This window comes from Musca vetustissima, unplaced genomic scaffold (genome assembly GCF_032173495.1).
Source record: "Musca vetustissima isolate MV318-11 ecotype Yass unplaced genomic scaffold, APGP_CSIRO_Mvet_v1 utg489, whole genome shotgun sequence".
NCBI classification, from domain to species: Eukaryota; Metazoa; Arthropoda; class Insecta; order Diptera; family Muscidae; genus Musca; species Musca vetustissima.
Genome location: NW_026877172.1, coordinates 1 through 22,495, shown reverse-complemented (window position 1 = coordinate 22,495; position 22,495 = coordinate 1).

Here is a 22,495-nt window from a genome sequence, read left to right as displayed (position 1 = left end):
CTCGTTCGAGGTTTTTCACCACAAAAGTAGAACACAGTAGGACGTATACAGGCATGTGACAGATTCCGATAGGAATGATTTAAAATTCCGACCTTTTTTACTTTTTTCTGATTCCAATCGATTTGATGAATTTTTTACTCGAAACCCGTTCCTGATCTCCAGGGATGGTCCGTGTAACGAATTTTTAAGTTTTCGACTGTCAAAAAGTTTTAAACGTCGAACACGTCATATACCTGTATAAAATGTAATAAATGTAGTAAACGCCATTTATTTCAATTTTATCGCCAGATACAGTTATTTTCATGAATATATATTTTTACGTATATCTGATTATTCCTTCATAGTCCTGACAAAAAATTCTAAACTTATTTGAGATTTTTTTTCAATTTTGATATGGGTTTAATTAAAGCATGTGTAGTTTCCATATTGACTAATGGAAAAACTCTTTTGTCAAAAACCTAATGGGTTTTCATGGGTTTCCGACGTTTCAGGCGTCACTTTTTCTGACGGACCATCCCTGCTGATCTCAACTAAAACTTTCAAACATATTTTGAGAAAACAAAATGGCGTTCTTTTTGTAAACTTTTTACTAGAGAAATTTGGTCGAGTGAAAGTGGTAACTAGGAGTGCCAATTTCTGATTGGATGTTGTGTTTATTTACTATAAAGTGATGTCAGAGTGTTTTTACGTGTAACGTTCTGAAAAAAATGCAAATCAAAAGAGGTTTCATTCCGAAACAAGCTTCGTTTTTCGTTTTCTAAAGAAGCTGACTGCGGAATTTATTCCGCTTTCGATCGAATTTAATGTCTGTGACATGCCTGATAAGCAGAAAATTTTCCATTTTTGAAACTCTACCCTTTTCGGTATTTTGAAGATTTTAGTAACATTTTCCAACAGAAGGGACTGTAAACATTCCGGGTTCTTGAATTAAGATAAAGAGAAAATTTCCGATGTTAATCAAATTTTTGACATAGCTCCATAGTGTCGAGTTAAATATTTTTTTATAAAACTTACAAAATTGTGAAAGTTTTGAACATTAGCTATTGTTGTTGTTGTTGTTGGTTTTTTTTAAGATAAGGTTTTCTATATACAAGGTATTATTTGAGGTTGCCTTCACTGGTCATGACGATAACTAGCGTATAACATTATAACTCTTGTTTTATTATTTCCCACAAGTTTCCACATTCGTAAAATAAATATGTGCCTCACTAGTTAATCCCTTGCCGCACAGGATTTATTCACACAAGCACAAATCAACTCAGATAATTCTATTAAAGTAGTTTTTATAAATGGCTGAAATATGTTCTTATTTAAATGCGCTAATGGACATTTTGTAATATATTACACACGTTTCGCCTTGACATAGAGTGTATACGTACACTTCTAATTCTCTAAAAACATATGACCTTGCAACAACGATCACAATTGAAAAAAAACGCACATAAAAATATGTTCCAAACAAAATAGAGCTTAGATGAAGATTTTATCAATGATAAATGTAAAAGCAGTTATGGCTGTCCTTAGCGAAATGACTCAAAGGTAGTTTTGCTAAAAATGTTATTTATTATTTCTATCATATATTACATATATACATTTTTGTTTATTTTTTGTTACATCACTATTTAGGATGATTTATTATTATGCACTGATGTCTATTCGAATGACATTTTTGTTATACTAGAGGTTCTGGTTACCTGATTACGCGTATTATTTAACAAAATCAGTTTGTGTATACATTCATTTATCAGGCCAAACTAAACTAAACAAACTTTTATTCTCCCTTTTCAGATGACTATATGTATCAAATATTTGCTACAACTAATGAAGTCGTTTATTTACTTTGTCAGCAATTCACACAAAACCCCAATTATTTGTTTACTATTTGAAAACCCATCATCTCAATCGGATTTCTTTAATCATTTGAAAAATCCAAACTAACCCTAAGTTTGAAAAATTCATTGCATGCGTCATATAATAAACCGGAAAGAATTTTTAATCCAAGCAACAACGCTATAGTCTCTCACCACATCAACAATTTCAAATACACTTAGAACATTTTCTATTTCGTACAATGTCAAACAAATAATCTCCGTACTAAATTTAAAAACATTACTTACGGAGTTGCTCATGAATTGTAAATAATCCATGCCGTACTTTTTATTGCAGCTATCAAATGACAAACTTTGAAGACATTTATATTCATTCATTCGACTTTGGTCTTTTTTCATCGGTTTGAGATCTCATTAGTCTCACGAGTGCAATAAGCATCATCGCATAGATACTCACACACAAGTGTGTGGGTGTGTACATGTTGACAACTTTATTAGTGTGAACATATGCTGACACATATGTGTGCATAGAATGTATTAGCCGAAATGGTTGGGATACATTTTGAATATATTAAGGTAGGTCGTTATTTTGTTTTTGTAATAAAACTAGACTAAATCTTTATCGTTGTCATGATATCTAAGGATCTTGACAATAAAACACGTCCTTATTAATTAGATAATTAAATATATATTATAAAGATTAGTAACCCTCTAATCGACATATTTGGAAATTTATATTTCACACTCAATAAATAAAACATTATATAATCCGTTTTTATGAATTTCAAAAAGTATTTTGTTCGAATCTCTTAGTAGTTTTTATGTGATATTTGGTAAAAATGTACGGATGTCGAGAATTCCGTTCCACCTCTGACATAAACGTTTTTGAACGATTCCAGGAGAGTACATTAATCTGAATCAAATTTTATGTCGATTGTCACTCACTATACTTGCTGATAATAATTTTTTATCATATAAGAAATTTTGCAATGCAAGAAAAAGGTGGTAATCGCTTGGCCCAAGTCCGGACTGTATGGCGGATGCATTAATACTTCCCAACAAAGCTCCCGAAGTTTCTGGCGAGTCGCTGTAGATGTGTGTGGCCTAGCCTTTTCCTGGTGGAACACATTTTATGGCCGATTTTTAGCTCTTGGGCGATGTTACGATTGCTAACATGCTGGTCAACTTCTATAATTTCCCCGATATTAGCGAAATTTTCGACGACCAGCCTAAGGGATTTCTTAAAACTTTAGAGGCGTATGTACTACGTATCCTATTGTTAGTATTACCATTATCCCGCTAGAGGACAGAAATGTCGCGATGATCATTATGACATTTTACATTAAGTTCCGGTTTTGGTCAAGGACAACGCCTAGATGTTCGGTTATCACCAGATGATTTTTATGGGATCGAAAACATTTGTTTGTCTCTTTTTCTGGACTCTCTTATGTTCTAATTATAAGTGGGACATTGCAACACAACGCACGGGAAAGATAATCTGGCTCACTAATTAGAAGAGCTGTTCTGATAATATTCATATATAATATTCAGAAAGAGGAGCTGATGATCTCTAGTCTGTCAAGATGGTGGAAATACCACGAAATATTGATCCACAGAAAGTTAGAGTTTGGTTTGTTGGTAGTTGTATGACTCCGTCCGACTATACTGTTCCTCTAACGTTTTTTAATTAAATTTATAATTGTTTATGCCCTACACAATAATATGGAAATTATATTAATTTTATCATTCCATTTGAAACACAACAAAATATTCATATATATTTTTGATCAGGGTAAATTCTAAAACGATCTTGTCATGCCCGTCCGTCTATTGTAATCAGGTTATCTTCTGAAGAAATTGAAATAGGATGCTGAAATTTTGCATACGGTTGTCTTTTGTTTGAAGGCTGGTCAAATTATATGTTGAGGTAGTACCCGTTGTATTTTAAGGATTTTCGACACTTCCGTTTACCGATTTAGTAGGAATTTTGTATTTTCAGTGGGTAACAAATATATTATAAATATTGTTTACAGATTTATTTTTGAGTAATTTGGTAATTTTGTATTTTCAGTGGGTAACAAATATATTATAAATATATAAGTTATATGTTTTATAGCAGACCATCTATGGTGAGGTACCAGAAGAAGATTCCATGCAGACTCCATATTCGGATTTAATTTAGGCTTGGTGAAATATGTCGATCAATGGATCAAATCCGAAGCGATGGTCCCATATTAGATGATGATCGATGCTTTATATGACCATTTTGTGGGAGAAGTATCAAAAATAGTGGTCCGATATTTTCCATCTTCAACCATGATTTAAATTTGAAAGCACTATTACGAAGTGCCAAGTTTGGACAAAAAAAATTCGACTGCGCCCATACTTTGGTTAACCAGTTGAGCAAAGCAAAACTTGGATGCATCAATGAATTGTGTACGAATTTGAACACTCTTGAACTGAATTATTACAAATTATACAAAAATGTCGGGATGAAATCTAGAACTTAATACACGACGATTCTGACCAACCCCAGAGGATCATGAAAAGTATATACCACCTTTAATAAAACCTTTATGTTCGGGATACGTTGTGTATGCCCTATCGAAATTATTGTGGTTCAGGTTTGAAGATGTTTCTGCATTTAATTGTATCATACAGAAATAATCACAAAAAAAATAATCAGGCACTATAGATTTTGCTACAATGTTATTTATTATATCGGACCCGCCAAACATTGATTCATTCTTTATTCGTTTATTTTGTATAATTTATTAGTTTGTTCTACATTCGAAGTGCATAATTCTATGAAATTCGATATTCAATATTTGTTTTCCATGAAATATTGGATTATTGTCATTTTTATTGAAAATAGCGATCAAATTTTCTCAAATTGTGTTATTGATTATCATAATTTTTGGACCAAATTAAGGGTATAAATTCATCCTACATTACACTACACTATATTTTGTACCCTAAACCCCCTATGCTTTGTTCTATAGTTAATTCTAAAATACACTACTTTTATTCTATTTCCGTAAACCCTATTAACATGAATCGAAAAAATCGGTATCATGCGTCACGGCTTATATCACAACAGTTCATGAAAATTCCACAGCCATTGATTTTCAATTTATTTTAAGAAAGTAAATTGCTGAAACGAAAACAATAAATTGATTTAAACAACACCTATGGGGCTTCCCCACATTTACCAATAAAGTCTCAGTGATTAATTACCCACTAAGCAACCATGCAAGCGAATATTTTATGTTGACGAAGTTTCCATTACATTCCTGTGGAAAAATCAAAACTAAACACACCCACACCCATGTACAAATTTGAACTAAGCAAAGAGTAGGAGTGAACAGTCACTTTTCATTAAAGTGTTGTTGTTTTAAATCGACAAATTTAAATTTCTTCGTATCTAAAATGCAAATCCGCCATTTTTCCACGAGATAATAAAAAGTAAAAGCATACCCCAGCCACCATTCAAACGCCTCCAGAACATATACAAGCACATGTATTTTGATAGATACAAGGCAGATAAGGCACCGCCGACATGCGGTGAAAACTTCACATGTTACATTTAAATGATCTTTGGCTGGTGCTACATATACACAAACACAACACAAACATATTGATAAAACACACACACACGCATACACACATTCAATTTGTATAGCTATAACCACACATAGCAAAATATTCTAATGTATGGATGTGAGTTTTAAAGGAATTTGTTTATTAAAGCATTTGCAAATTGTCCTTGGTCTTTAACTTTATTAAAAAAAGCCTTGGGCCCTTTAATATCTATAAAACGTGGAAACCGTGAAACTTTAACATTACGACTTCATAATCTTGCTATTAACGCAAATCATGTCTGCAAAATAAAACCGTATAAAATTAGATAAACGATTTTTGTAAAAAAAAATGATGTTATGTTACTAGAGGGGCTTCAGTTTATGTCGAGCGTAAAATAAGAAGAACATTGAATGTTTTAGCAGTTCATTAAAACTTCATCCATTACTTCTAAACATCTATATTGTTGCTCGGATTGTGGTAGGATTCATTTCATTCCCCTGCTGAACTGACGATTTGTTTAGATATTGTGGTTTTCCAATGGAACTTGTAGTAATTTGTAACATTTGCTCCCTTATTATTTCTCAATTTAACAAGCTGTGTTATTAATCCGCTGTTTGAAATTAATTACACTTGTGGTTTGATTTTGAGATATTTTAGATTTGTGTATTATGCTGCATTCCTTTTGGGCACTGAAAGTGGTTTCATTACAACCAATTAAAAATTTACCACACACAACCGTATGTTAATTTTGCGGAAGAAGATGAGAAAAATTGCTTAAATATTGTACAAACACATAATGCTGCTAAAATTTACTGAAAATGTTGTATGTGTGCTTAAAATCCCAGCCTTAAAATTGTTTACCATTTATTGAGCACAAAAATCAATTGTTAGGGAATTTTCTTTATCGAAATATCGGCTTTAGAACCCATGTGTATTTGGAGCAACTCGAATTGCGACAATTGTATTAAAAATGTCCGTTCGTCTGTCAGACGAAGCACACGAAAAAATCCGAACTCTCTTCTAGCACCTTCATGAAAATACAAAAGATTTAATATCAAAGTGCCGGCCACTGCACACGACCATGTATTTTATAGAATCACTTTCTGAATCGATTTATATATAACACTTTCTTGTTACGGAATTTAGTTACCATGGCCACAATTCGTAAAACAACGTTTCGAAGAAAACGTATTCAACGTTTGAGAAGGTTGGGGGAAAATAAATCCATTATTTTTTCTGGACTAACGACCAGGAAGGTTCTGCTATGTATTTGGTGGGACTGGAAGGGAAGTATTTATTATATGTTGCTTATATATGGTCAAACGCTACATTCTGATCTCTACAGTCAAAAACTGGACAGCTTGAAGATAGCAATTGTCCAGAAACGACCAGAATTGGCTGACAGGAGAGGTGTCATTTTCCACCAGGACGACACGCATCTACAGTGACTTGCCAGAAACTTCGGGAGCTTGGTTTGGAAGTTTTAAATCTTCCACCATACAGTCCGAACTTGGCACCAAGCGATTATCATCTTGTTCTTGCATTGTAAAAATTCTTTAATGATAAAAAATTAGTATCTAAGAAGGATTGTGAAAATCGACTACTAGAGTTTTTTGCAAATAGAGAGCAGGATTTTTATGAGAGAGGCATTATGAGTTGCATGATGCATATCGGACATTACGAAGCATGTTAAATAAAGTCCTATAGTTCATGTAAAAATAATGGATTTCTTTTTCCCCAATATAACATTATGTTTTTTAGATATGTATGTTACAGGCAAAAGGAATCGAGATAGATCCATGGTTCCGTTTGAGAATATTCAGGGAATCACCTTCTGAGTCGATTTATGCATGTCCGTCTGTCCGTTCATGTATTTTTGTGAGTACAGGCCGCATTTATGATCCTATTTGAATGAAATTTGGTAAGATCACTTATTTGGCCCAAGGATGAACTCTTTTTAAATTGGAGAAAATCAGTCCAGATTTAGGTCGTATTTATGATCCGAATAGCATGAAATTTGGCATACGTCACATATTTGGCCCAAGGACGAACCCCACTGAAATCGGTTCAGATTTAGATATAGCTCCCATATATATTTTCGTCCGATTTTCTATATTCATTTATGGAATTTAGTCTAGAATGTTTTTTGTTAAGTTTGAAATCAGTTCAGATTTAAATTTAACAGACATATATACTTTAGTCATATTTTAGGTAAATGGTGCACCGTATATGCTATTCTATTTGTACGAAATTTTATTGTTGAAATCGGTCCAAAGGTAGATATAACTCTCACATATATTTTTGTCCGATTTTATGCAAATGGTGCAAAATATAGCCTATATCGCTTTACATGAAATATTTGATAGCGTATTAGATTCTTCCGATTTCATCTAAATGGTGGACGAATTAGTGCACAACGTACCAAATGGAACCTAGAATAATATTGGATTTTGTGTCGAGATAAATTTTGGAGAGTGCACTGTGTTGCAGCATACCAAATGGTGGATGCTACGGTTGATCGAATACGTTCATTAATATATATCTCCCATACATATTTTGCTCGATTTCATGCAAAATGATTGACATAAATTTCAGAATGTTATGTGTATGGCTTTTTTAATTTATTTGAAGTATCTATGAACTTCACACAGTTAATTTCGTCCGATTCCATTTCAATGTTCCATTGATTAAAATTCACTACTATCGCGTTACGTACGAGTATTTCCATTCGATTACATCACATGCCATGATGACATATTTTGCAATTTTATAATAAAAAGACTATTTACAGAATTTTCCATGCGAGATGAATGAAAATATTCAACGAAACATAACTACAGATGGAAACGATGAATGAAATCACACTCATTGGATTTGTGTTTAGTTGGAAAATTCCAAAACGTTCATAGAATACATTCCATTTGTGTGTTGCTGCCTGCCTGCACGTCTGTCTGTCAGTCAGTAAGTCAGCCACTCACTCAGTCATCCCATTACGTTGTCAGTTTGTATTTAAATGAGATTTTTTACTTCAGCGAATTTTCGTTCAAAATGAAATTAAAAAAATATGCAAGTTCACATACCAACGACAACGAGTCCAAAGTATTAACTCATGAATAGGAATCGGGTTTTCATCACCCTTCCAAATCATGACCATGACCAACGTCAACATCTAAGTCTAATGCAAATGTTCCAGCACCGGTTGATTGGATACAAATCCCAAAATCACTGTCAGCCGATATCAGATTCGTGAATGTTTGCCAAGGTTTCATCCAGCATTCCATTGATTGGGTAAAAGTTCATCATTGATGGCAACAAATTTAAAGAGAAATTCGAATGTCTAACGAAGTGTCTACGCTGGCAGACATATCGCCCTACATATGTTTTTGCAAGTAAAAAATAACAGACTGATTATTTGCTTGAATTTTGTCTGATATTATCTGGTGGCCTTTATTGATGGTAAACCTACAAGTTCAATACGATGATGGATGGATATTGGAAATTTCTATGTTGAATTTTTTGCCCTAACTTATGTTTGTCTGTGGCATTTGCATCAACATTCTATTTTCCATTAAGATATGATAATTACATTTTGTTGTTTTGTTAAAGTGTTTCAAATTATTTTTCCATCAACAAATAAGTGACCAGAAAGATCAATAAACTCAGATTTTCTGGGGTCAATACGCTATTTAAATTTGTTTAACATCAAGTCATATCAAAAATAAGGCTAAAAGTATTTGCACCCAATTTTACTGGGATATATTTGGATTTATTTTTAAGTGTCTTTACTTTGTTTGCCCTTGCAGTGTGGGATATTATTTCGATAAATCAGAGTATTTATTACGGATCAAAGGAAAAAGTTCCAGTAAACATTTCTTCGATTATTTTATATGTCAATTTGTAATGATTCCACATTATTAATTAATTTGCTTCCTTCGTTTGTATCCCCTTCCACTGATGTAAGTCCAATAACAAAGGAAGGATGGGATATCGAATCAAATCATAAATATTTAATTAAACTAAGTATGGAAAGAGAATAAATTACAATGTGCTATCAACTGCTCATTAAAAACGAATGTTGAACTAGAATAAAAAAAAATAAGCTAAGAAAACATTTCCATATAGTCATTCAGCCACATACGGAAACATCTTTGTAAATATATGTATGTAGCATCAATTGTATGAAGCATCAAGTAATTAAATATCAAATATTTATGCCTGAGATAACAAATGATTTCAATGAGCCCTTAAGAATTGCTAATACAGATATTATCCGTTTAGTATGAGTTGGTATTGGAAAATTTAATGAATGAATAAGTTATTTTGTAACACAACCAACTTTCAGGGTAGCTTTCATATAACGGTACCCCTCAGTATTAGGAATATTAGGGATTTTGGACACGTTTTCCAACCAACATGGCTGTAATTTTGTTTTTTAGGTTCTCATTGTATATCATATTTCTGTACTAAAAAATGTTAATATAGATCCACGTTTAAGCGTAGCCCCCTTAATATGCTAAGGCCCAATATGGAGATTTTTGACATGTTCTTTGATCCAATTGACTATGATTTGGTATTTTGGGTTCTCATAACGGGTATCACAACATATCCGCACTAAATAGTATTAATATTGACCCATGTCGGCATTTTGAGAATTTTGGACACGTTTTTCAAGCGAATTGGCTGTAATTGGTGTTTTGTATTGTCATTGGTTGTCTACCGAAATATATCAATATTGATCTTCGTTTTATTATAGCCCCATATAACGGTAGTCCCATTATTAGATATTTTGTGAATTTCAATCATCCCTTTCTTACGTATTTTTCGGTATGTTCAAGGTCCTATCATAACATGAGTTTTCTACTAGGAGCCCCCATTAATTTCAGATATTTTGAATGTCATCTTCATGGTGGAGGGTATAAAAAGTTTGGTCGGGCCGAACTTAACATCGTTTTTGCTTATTTTAAGTTGATATTGGTCAACATACCTTTACTTAAACAATAGATTTTATATTACAAACCGATCTTGCCGCACATGTGGCAAAAATATGCTGTATTCCTTCATTAAAACCTTTCGAAGTCGAATCGTCACCTTAGGAGAATTCCCGACATTTTTGAGTTTTTCAAAAGCTGCATATTGAAAACAGAAAACATTTCGTGTGTAGACTCAAAAATCGCTGGACAGATTTTACTGAGACTTTCACAGAATGTCATGACATGTCCTGGGAATAACATAGGTTATATAAACCTCAAAGATTCGGCGTGTATGCGGAGTTATAACATCGAACGTACTCATGCCTCAGAAATTATGAACATGTATGATATGTATGAGTAACGTGGGCGTAAGTACGCATAATCTACATACAGTGAGTGTAATAAGTATTTTGCCTCAATAAAAATATGAACATTTTACAATATATACGCCTAAAGCCCGCAAACTAAAGATGTAAAATGAATTATATATGATGGAGTACGTTTGTGGACATATTTAGATCGTATTTCTGCAAGAATCACAGCGAAAGACCTATTGGTATCGAAGATATCGGCTGAAATATATAACAACCCAAAAATGTTTATCACAAAAAAGTATTTTGCTTTTTATTATTATTTTAGAAAAAAATGTTACATAGGACACGTTTGGTCTTTTTATAGTTACCATTGCGGGTAACGACATACTATAAGTGATTTGGCAACGATTCCAATAAACCACGGCATATTTTCGCGAGTATTTTCTTATATTTACGTTCAATACATTCTCCAGCAATATTTCATTTAATATTTGGTAATTTCTCGTCCTAATCTCAAAATCAGAGAATTAAATATAGTCGTCGCGGCTTCAAAACATTCCAAATATGTTAAGAATAATAAAAAGGAGGTTTTACAAAATATATTGCGAGGACAGGACCTTAAAAACTATTAAAACCAAAATCCGACAAACAAATTATCTAAAAAATTATCGCGAAACCCCATTTTTCTAACTTCGAAAACTTTATAGTTCATTTTTACTGATCTAGGAACCAAAATATACGATGAAAATAGCAATAAGAAGGTCAGATTCAAATATATGGACGGTTTTCTGGCAATAGAAATACATCTTATTTCGAAAATGAATACATCGACCCGTTTATTCCCTACTGCATTTTATTCGCAACTGATGGTGTTAATCGGAGATAAAATATAGAATGCGTATTCGCCACCAACAACCACAGTTTTTCAAAAGACAATAGGATTTTACGAATAATGATGTTTTCTCCCAACTTCATGTATTGTTGTTTATTACTATTGTTTTAGAACTGTCCATATCTTTGAATCTGACCCCCTTATTGGTATTTCCATTGCATATATTGGTTCCTAGATCAATATTACTGGACCATACAAATTTCGAAGTCAGAAAAATTGGGTTTCGCGAATTTTTTTAAATAATTTGTTTGTCGGATTTTGGTTTTTATAGTTTTTAAGGTTCTGTCCTCGCGTTATATTTGGCAAAACCTCTTCTTTATTATTCTAAACATATTTGGGATGTTTTGAAGCCGCAATGACTATGTTTAATACTCTCATCTTAAGATTAGGACGAGAAAATACCAAATATTAAATGAAATACTGATGGAGAATCTATTGAATGTAAATGTGAGAAAATACCCACGAAAAAATGCCGTGATGTAATGGAATCGTGGTCAAATCGCTTATAGTATGTGGTTAACCGCAATTGTAACTATAAAAAGACCAAACGTGTTCAATGTAACAATTTTTTCTAAAATTATAATAAAAAGCAAAATACTTTTTTCTGATTAACATTTTTGGGTTATTATATATTTCGGCCGATATCTTCGAGACCAATAGGTCTTTCGCTGTGATTCTTGCAGAAATACGATCTAAATATGTCCACAAATGTACTCCATCATACATAAGTCATTTTACATCTTTAGTTTGCTGGCTTCAGACGTATATATTGGAATTTTTTCAAATTTTTATTGAGGCAAAATACTTTTTACACTCACTGTATGTATGTATGTGTATAGAAAATCGAATGCATATTGTTTGTGGACTTAAGAACCACTGAACAAGTTTTACCAAGAGTACGTCAAGCGATGGAAGTAACATATGTTAGATAAACTCCTAAAAATTCGGGTGGATGCGGTGTAATATCATCAAAAATAAGCATACATACTTCTGAAAGAATATACATACATATGTACATATGTTTGTATATACATACATACTATATGTTAGCATGTAGATACTTTCAAATTTGTTTCAGAAAATGGCTGCAATTGCGCATCATCCGAAGATTTTGGAACGTTGAGGATATATTACATAAAATACAAAATATGTACATACATATGTATGTATGTGTGTTGAAATACAAATAGAAAGAAATAATTGACATTACAATTTTTTCATTTTTGTCAGTTTGTGAAAAACTTTATTTGAATCAAGGTAGATATACAAGGTAGCCGCATCGGCGAATTGGGAACATGATATGTCAAAATTGTTTACCAGGCGAATAATACTAAATTCGCCGTGACATAAAAAACTCGAAGCAAATTAAATTCAACCAATCAGAATTAAGCATTTTGAAAAAAGAAAAATATTTGTTTACTTTTTGAAAATTGAAAATTTTTAAAATAAGTTGTGTAAATATCTGATTTTTGATAGAAAGATACATCAAAAGTGCGCTTAAATGTGATAATGTTGGTGAAATCGGATGCAGTGAGAGATAACAAGATTTAAGCTATTCTTTACGTAGTTTTGTCATGCCCTCACATGAAATTTTTGTAAACAATGTACATATAAAGAAGACAAAAAGGTCCTATCGAACAAAATTTTCTTTTCGATCCCAAGGTCTTGTATTTGATTCCATGGTCTTCTTAAAGAAATACCATCTCCATAGCCTACCGCTATGTCTTTTTATCCTTTTTTTATTCTTTATTCTCATATATATTTCAATTTTTAAATTTTTGTTTGGAAATGGGTTTGAAAAAAAAAATCAAAAACAACAAAAAAAAATTGTTATGACATATAATGTTACCATCAGCTGGTTTGATACGGTTACCTTCTTAATATACCTTGATTTGAATAAAAAAATACCAAAACAATATTATTCTTATAGAAAAAATGTCAATGCCTGATATCTAATATTAGGGTTGGTCATATGTAAAAAATGGCACGTTTGGGACTAATTGAGAATAAGTTCATTGAAAATAGTATTTGAAGTGAAGACCCTAACATACTCTAACAATTTATTAAAAAAATAAATAAACAATGGATTGAATGTCACTTACACCCTTTATAACCCTTGATTTTAATTATAAAACGATTTATTTTCATCTGGAAAACACGTTATAAGTCGGATAGTGGGATATTAAGATGTGCAAAATAGTTATTTACCCTATTAAGTGTACTTATCTGTACTGACAATAATGACCAGTTCATTATTTATACTAACCGTCTTCTCTTCATTTTCATGCACATACATACATATATACTTATAACGAAATAAAATTTGTGTAAAATTTATAAAAGATATCAATTTTGAATTTTTTCAGTATATGAAAAACATATTTTTCTTAGTTTCAAAGGAAACAAGAATTACCACCATTACAGAAAACAGCGAAAAATTCAATAACTTCTATAGAAATATCGTCAGTTTCCAATAGGAAGACAAGAGAACGCATAGATATTTCACACATTATTGTGGGGGATAAAAAAGCTTCAATAAGGAATCAAGCTGAAAATCAAGTAATGAAGACATTTCTCAGTCATTCTTGATCTGGGAAAATTTTCAAGAAGATTTGGCCATATCCTACCGTCTGTAGTAATCAAACCATTTGTACAGATGAGCCATTGGCTTTCATGTCAAGTTCGTTATTCGATTTTCGACACATTTTCAACGGAATTGGCTGTAAATTGGAATTTTGTAACTCGATTGCATTTGAAAAGATTTTTCAAAATCTCAATCTAGTATGGGTTACAATTGTTAGCATATCCCCTATATAACAATACCACCCGTTTTTCACTCACCACACAATGTCATAATAGCCCCATGTAATATCGAGTATAAAAGCCCTTAATATACGCTTATTCATTTCTATAATTATTTAGAATGAACTATAAAATTGCTCTAGAAAACTCAAACTATACATTATAATGTCTAGTTCTTATAATCCACCTATTTAAATTCAACACACTTTTTTTCTTGCATATCATCGTTTCTATAACAGCGGATTATCATTATTGTTGAAAACATTAAATTTGAATAAAAATTTAATTTGATATTCCTAACGTTCGTACCAGTGCATAACCATCATTCGAACTACAAGGCCAATGTTGTTAATAAATTAACACTAAAAATGTCATTGTGAAAATCCCCCGAAGTTATAAAGACCTTTCCTTCTTCAGCTGGGCCATAAAATACGTATACGCAACGTGAGACAGCAAATACGACACGTATGCGCGCAAATACACACACGAACCCGAACAACTTTATATACCCATAGAATTAGCTTTCATTTCATAATGAACATATGGATACAATACAATATCCATTGTGGTCATACACTCGTATATGGATATACTCATACCTATGGTTGATCTTGACTGGCCATAAATCTTTACGAGGTTTTGTTAAGAAATTTATATGAAGAGTGATTAAAGCTGAAATCGTATGCCACATGTTAGGTTGGTTAGGTTGACATTATCCTTTTGTTGACCAACTTAACCCGACTAGACTAAAACCAATAGAAGCTAATAATGCTAATAAACAGGTAAGCAAACAGCAACGAACACGTGAATTACTAATAAAAAAATCCAAGCTGACAACAAAGCGCGGACAATAAATGTGCCCGGACTGAGACAATGGCCATGGATGGAAACATTTTTTGAGTTGTGAACAACAGCAGTGGTTTGATGTCGCAGTCACACTTATACTTGCTCGATACTGTTTATTTAGTTTGCATACACTCCCATACAGTTTGAGGAAACAACAATAAAAACAAGTCGACAGGAAGGTACTGCTCATACCGACCTAATGCAATTTATGGACATTTTTATTGGCTTAGTTTAGAGAAGTGAGGCGAGGGCAGCAGGGGCTATAAATCATCTGATATGACCAAAATTGTGACTCACTTGTGTCAAATTTTCAATGACTAGTAGCTTTTTTTGTTTTGTTTTATTGGCTATAAAAATAAAACAAATGAAAACAACTGAATTGTGAACTACAATGTTAACATCGCATTTTAAACGAAAATGATGTACATACCTAGAAAACGTATCTACCTTTTGCCTTCTAAATATAGCAATTGAAATTGTTAAGTTTCACATCAAGAAAGAGACAATAATAAAATTTGTACTAACGTACTGATGTTATTTAACATTTTATTTAGTTATTTATTTATTTATTTTTTTTTTTTTGGAGGAAAACAAATTTGATGTCAATTGCTAATATTTATAATATTCACAGTATTTAATGTTCAGCCAGCATGTCGATATCCTCCCGTAGAGCTCACAGTACCTATGATTGCAACAAATTACAAGACATTTTTAAAGCCCCATAATATTTGTTGTTTTGTATAACGTTGCCTTTTTTAACACATTTCGAACCAATGAATAAGTGGACCACTAGGTTCCATCTTCGGGCATGATCTAAGCATGGTTAAGATAATAGGCTGTGCAAAGTTTGGTTCAAACCGTGTTGTCCGTTCACATGATATTACAAAATTATTGTTCAGCATAATTTTGACCATTTTGTGTGGGAGGAGTAGACCGATATTTCCCATATTCGAAATTGAAGTAAGTGTGGAAGAAATATTAAGATGTGCAAAGTTTGGATGAAACCGGGTACTCCCATCTAGAGTTAACGTCCATAGAAACATGGGTTCCAAAACCAATATTTTGATGAAGCACATTTTTTCCGCATCAAAGTGTATATAAGCTCATTAGCCATAAGTTTGAGGTTATAAAAATGATCAAGATTTCCCTACTTTTTAAGGTAGACCCCATATATAGGCTTTTGAAGCTTTTGGACACGTTCTTCAACCGAGTTGGATCTAATTTGATTTTAAAAGTTCTCATTACCGAGAAAAAATCCCTACCAAAAAATATCAATTTTAAACCACTTTCCGGGTAGCCCCAATAAAACTGTGCCCCCAAACTTTAGTATTTTTGGAGAGGTTGGACATATTTATCAACTAAAACTAAATTGACTAATATTTAATATTTTGAATTTTCATTGGGTGTGAAATCTAAAAAGAATTATTAAAATCAGCTCCCATTTTAGTATAGACACCTATTCGGTATTTTGAGAACTTCAAATATATTTTGGAATTGTCATGTACCATTTGAGATATGTGCAAGATCCAGCTTGTGTGCCCGAGAGTTTGTTATTTCGTTTTCCCCTGCAATCCTTGATCGTTTTTAGTTCTTTTGAACATCCGCCAGAGGGTAGAAAAAATTCGGCCCAGTCGATCTTAACGACATTTTTACATCTTTTATGTTGCAGAAATTATAATTATTGCTTTCTCGTTGCTAGTTCAGGGATTATTGGCATAATTCAGAATCATTTTGAAATGTGTATGCAGTTGTCATTCACCATTGCCACACCGCTCCCAGAGATTTCCACAGCCGACGCAATACTATGCAATTATTTTAATAGACTTCAATACATCGAGAATGCCCAAGCCGCATAACATCAGACATATTTGTTTTTTTTCACTCAGAATAAAAAGAAAAACAAAAAAACTAGGGTAGGGCGAAAATATAATTCCCCTCTCTCTCATACACATACAAGGATTCCGGTGTTACCTCATAATCCTTTTCACGCGGGAGAATTTTATTCATTACATTCACATGTATGAACATAGATCCCGCAAGAATAATAAATAAAAAAATCATACCAGCACATAAAAGCCAACATATGTAGGCATGTATCAGAAAGGGAAATGTGTACATTTTTTTTTACTCCTATCTTTTTTCAAAGTGTTTGATTTTTTTTTTTTTGAAACAAACTAACATTTTTTTTGTTATCTGCATACATTGGTGGATATCATAACTTGCTGAAGATTGTAAGGATGTTGTTTTTACTTTCAACATTTGTTTTCACGGTGTTACCTTTTTTTTACATTGCGGTTAGTATTTTCCGTATTTTCCTCCATTTCCATTTAACTGACAATTAACATTAGAATGTTATTGGTTTACGTGTGCCAAACATGTTAATCATTGGTAATTGACCTTAAAATTTAGTGCCAGACATATAAAGACACCACACACACGAGGTGTCTGTATTTAGTCATAACGACACTGATACGCAGAACAATACTATGGCATAGCATAAAATAGCACTATGTGCAAATCAAGGTTAAACTTGACCTAGCTGAATTCGAAGTACCTTAATTTGTAGTAAATTATGTCACGCAACTTCATTATCTAAATATGGCATAAAATGTTCGCTGGGATACCTTTCTATTTTTAAAAGTTTGCAAATGCTGTCTACTTATGTTATTCATAGGATTTTTGATTCTGTAATGTTATTACATTATGTTAATAACATTATGCAAATATGTTAATTAGTAGCATTGTGGCGTCACCGACGTAGAACATTTGGTTCACATGATCGAGGACCGAAGTTCAAATCCCACGAAGAGCAACCAATGTTAACTTGTAAAATTGAGGCGGCACGGAAGTAGAACGTTTGCTTCTTAGGTCCGAGGTCCGAAGTTCAAATCCCACTCAGATCAAATTTTTTATTTATTTTTTTTGTTGTTTTTTTCTCTTTTTTTGACATTATTTGTTATTTAAATTTACAAAATCCACTTGCTTTATTCTTACATTTTTTTTTTCGAAATAATTTTTTTTAAATATTAACCTCAAAGTGTCTGTGGTACTGTAATAAATTGCGTAATTCGGTTGGAAACAAAAGATAAATTTTTTTCCATACATACAGGAATTTACTGCAATTGTATTGGTGTTGAACACACCCTACAGTTATTTTTTCGTCAAGCTCTCTCCAACTTAGGTTCCATACCGTGGTGAATATATAAAAAATGTTAGATCTCCACTTAGCTAGTAGCAAAGTTCTAAGTGATTATTCTTTTTCTTGTTTGACCTACCACAGAACACACGCCTAACAGTCGAAACTTTAATACCAACAAGAGTCATTTAATAAGTGAACAGACAACAAGAAAAAAAAGAAACCATTTCCTTTGGTTGCCAAAAAATTATAATAAAATTATTTAAATTAAATAAAAAATTTTAAGAAACCAGTAACATCTTAAAATAATAAATAAATTCTGTGACAATAAGGTAAGAATGTGTTAACAAAATACTGAAAAAGTGAATTGTAGCAAAAAAATTTTTTTTTAACGTTTAGATTTGCTTCGAAATTGATGAAAAAACGCCCAAAAATTCTATTTATTCGTCCTAATTCTGGCAAGAGTTTCCCGCCAAAAAAACCCTTGGTGGAATTTGCCAGACGGACGAATTTTATTTGGCTAGTTAGAGGATATCAATCCGTGAAAAATAATATTTGAGCGACCACCATTTTTACCATGAGCCATAATTTGAGCCAAAATCAATTTATTTTGTGGAGAATTTGCAACCGATATTAAGGAAAATTCGAAACATCACAAATTTACAAATTAAAAAAAATTCTAAATTTTGCCAAAATCGGAGACTGTGCGAGGCAGCACGTGTACCCAAAAAAGACAAAAAAGCCAGCACGAGCCTCCAACGGACGAGCCCCTTAGCATCAAACATCGAACTCATACATCGAACCTCCACCAAAAGCATCTAAGTTCATTTAATTGATGTACCAAAATTAAGAATTACATCCGTTGGGTACAGTGAATCTATGACCTAATTAACCGCATCCCCACAAGTACCACCGTAGCCTAGAGCACAAGCAGCTGTCGCTGTAACCATCATCGATCTTAGCAGCCTGGGTTCGACTCCCGGTTGAGGCAGAAATAAAATTTACAAAAATTATGAATTAATCCTAAGTATCAATGAAAATCGTAAAATTACAATAGCAAAAATAGTAGAACATATGCAAACATTTTAAAACTGAAATTCTCAAAAAAACATATTTCAGGAACTTTACATACACACACATCATGATACCACTTTAATATAAAAACCACCTTCTTCATCATAACAATCATGCAAAGATCCTGAAACCACACACACAGCTTTAAATGATCGTCGAGGCCTCGGAGTTCATCGTCAATGTATGTGCGCAACAAGGATAATCAATATAAAATCTCAGAGTAAGTCTCATGTGTTAACCCAAGAATTTGATTTGAAATATTTGCATATGTGTGTTAGGGAAGGATAAATTAAATCCTGTTTAAAGAAAGGAACTAAAATGTATGATAATTTGAACTAGAAAAAAATCAATTTTTGAACCTGTTTCCTTCAAAGTCCTATTTTCCCAAATAACCTAATTTTAATATATAATTTTTTTTTTATATGCTAAAAAATAGACTTTGAAGGATGCAAAACGTCAATAATATAACCCATGCTACTTGAAGTCATGCTCAAAATTTAAAAATTGAATTATAAAACATAATCAAATTATTTATGAATTTATAATTATAAAAAGTATGTATATGATTTACTGATTTTTACGAACAGAACTACTTATATTTATATATTTCCCCGAAAATTTTTATGAATTTCAAAAAAACAAAAAAAAGTGTAAGTTGTTTTGTTCGTAAATAGCGTTAAAATATCCTACATTTAATTTACAAGTTAAAACATGATTTAAGTTTTCGAAAATCCAATGTTAGTTAACTTATATCACATTCTAATAGTTACTACCTAGGCTTAGTGATATTAATATGAATTATTCTTTTCGAATTTCAATTCGACCAATTGTATTTATAAGTTTTATATGAATATATTTGTTTGCATAAACATTATGGAATAATAACTTAAATATTTTCTTACTGGGGTGAGGTAAATTAAAAAGGGGGTTATCATATTTGGGGTCTCTACAAATTCATAGCTCTAGAGACCATGGTAGGGCAGGGTAGAGAAGCTAGGACTCCATTTCCCACCAGGAGTTCCATAGGCATTTCTAGGATTGAACTTTATTTTTCTTTTCTATTACTCATTCTGAACCAACAGGGGTACAGTGTTGGTCAGAGCATAGTCCACTATCCAAATTTAGTTTTTCTTTTCGTTGCTTTTCATAAGGGAGTCTATAATAATTTTTTTATTTATGTTTGGAAAGACTCATATTTTACTCAAGATGGACTCGAACCCCCCACCCGACTGTTTAGCTAGCACTATTCAATGGCTCCCACTGTCCGTTTTGTGTATTAAATAACTATCAAAATTTTACTATCCATGTCTCTTTCCAATGTCGATAATACAGGAGCCCAAAAGGCTTGGTGGATTTTCAACGATCCTCAAAAATATCAAAACCATTGTGATCGTACATTACATAAATAGGAATGGCGCCCAACGTGGGGCGTACAATCGTAAACACATATCTTCAATATTTGCGTGAAATCGTAAACTCGTGAAATCATATCTTAATATCTTCGTGAAATCGTAAACTCATATCTTAATACCTGCGTAAAATCGTAAACGTGCGTAAACTCATATCCAAATATATATTCTTCGAGATATGAAATTATATACAAAAAAAAAAGAAAGATTTTTTGTTCGCCGAATAAACCTTGCAAGAACTATGTTTAGGATCAGGAAGAAGGGGATATAATACTTGAGAAGCCACTCTGGATTTCAGTTTTTTGGATCAATTCGGAAAATATGACCGAGATGTGAACCATCAATATTTTTTTACTCCTTCTGATTGTCTATAACATAAGTCAAAATTAAATTTTATTGTGTGCCTGTGGTATCATTATCCTGACAATTGTCTGGACTACCTTATTATGCTGATTGCGCAATAAGGTCTAACATTTGTTAGTTTGTTGATATAATTAATTTGAATAATGGTTTGGCACATAGTATTGATTGAATGCAAGAATTTTTAATTAGAATTCTCACAGAATGTTCTGATTTTCAAATCTTTACACTCTTCATTTGGTGATATGTTAAAGTTTTTTATTTATAACTGCAGCATATAATGGTAAATTCTTTGGGAATGCTGTCAGGTGATTGTAATCATTTGGGATTTACCATTATGTATTTGTAAATACTTCGAGATATTGAGTGCCCCACAAATTTGTCTTTCTCCTTTCTAGTAGATTTCATTAATGAGTTTTTGCTTCAAGTATTTTTTTGTACAAGAAATTGGTAACATAATACTTGTCGGTACTCTCAGGATTTTCAGTTTTCCGGTGGTCCGGGAAAATTTCTGACCGAGAGGTTTCCTACAATATTTTATGTTCCAGTAACTTGTCAGCAAAATATTTGATAAAATTACTTAAAGTATATATATTTTCTTATTAATTAGATTTCTTTGATTTGACTTAGCTATAATCATCCAGATTTTTCCTGGATGTACTTTATTTTGCTGATTGCGAAATAAAGTCCGGAAATATCTGTAAAAAAATGAAAATAAAGTATGATTGTTTGTCATCAAATAAATCTTTTTCATAAGAAAATTATATACTCCATAGCCCTGTATTGCACACCAAATTCAATCCTCTGATTTTTGCCTACATTTTTTTTCTAAATTTTACCCCAATTATTACCTCACTTCCAAAAGTAAGAAAAGCCCATTAATATCAGATTTAATTTTTATTGTTCGTTGTGATAACAACCATTTATCAAGGAAAAAATAATCTAAGATATTTTTTTCTATCTTTTACAATTTTAAAATAAAATTTTTCAAAATGTCAGTTGCTCACAGTCCTCTGACAAACCCAAATAGAGACTCCGTAGTGGAGGAGCAGTTAAAATGTCCTTCTTGCCAGGAAGTCATGCAACCACAAGGACAGGAATGTTGCATTATTGAAACATGTCAACATGTATTCCACTATACATGTATAGAACAAGCACTAGCAAATTCTTCTGAATGTCCATTTTGTAAAACTGCATGTGAACTGGTCAATTTAAAGAAATACCCCATTGTAAGTGTGGAGTCGGCTCAAATGTCTACCCAGACAGGGACAATAAAGAAAA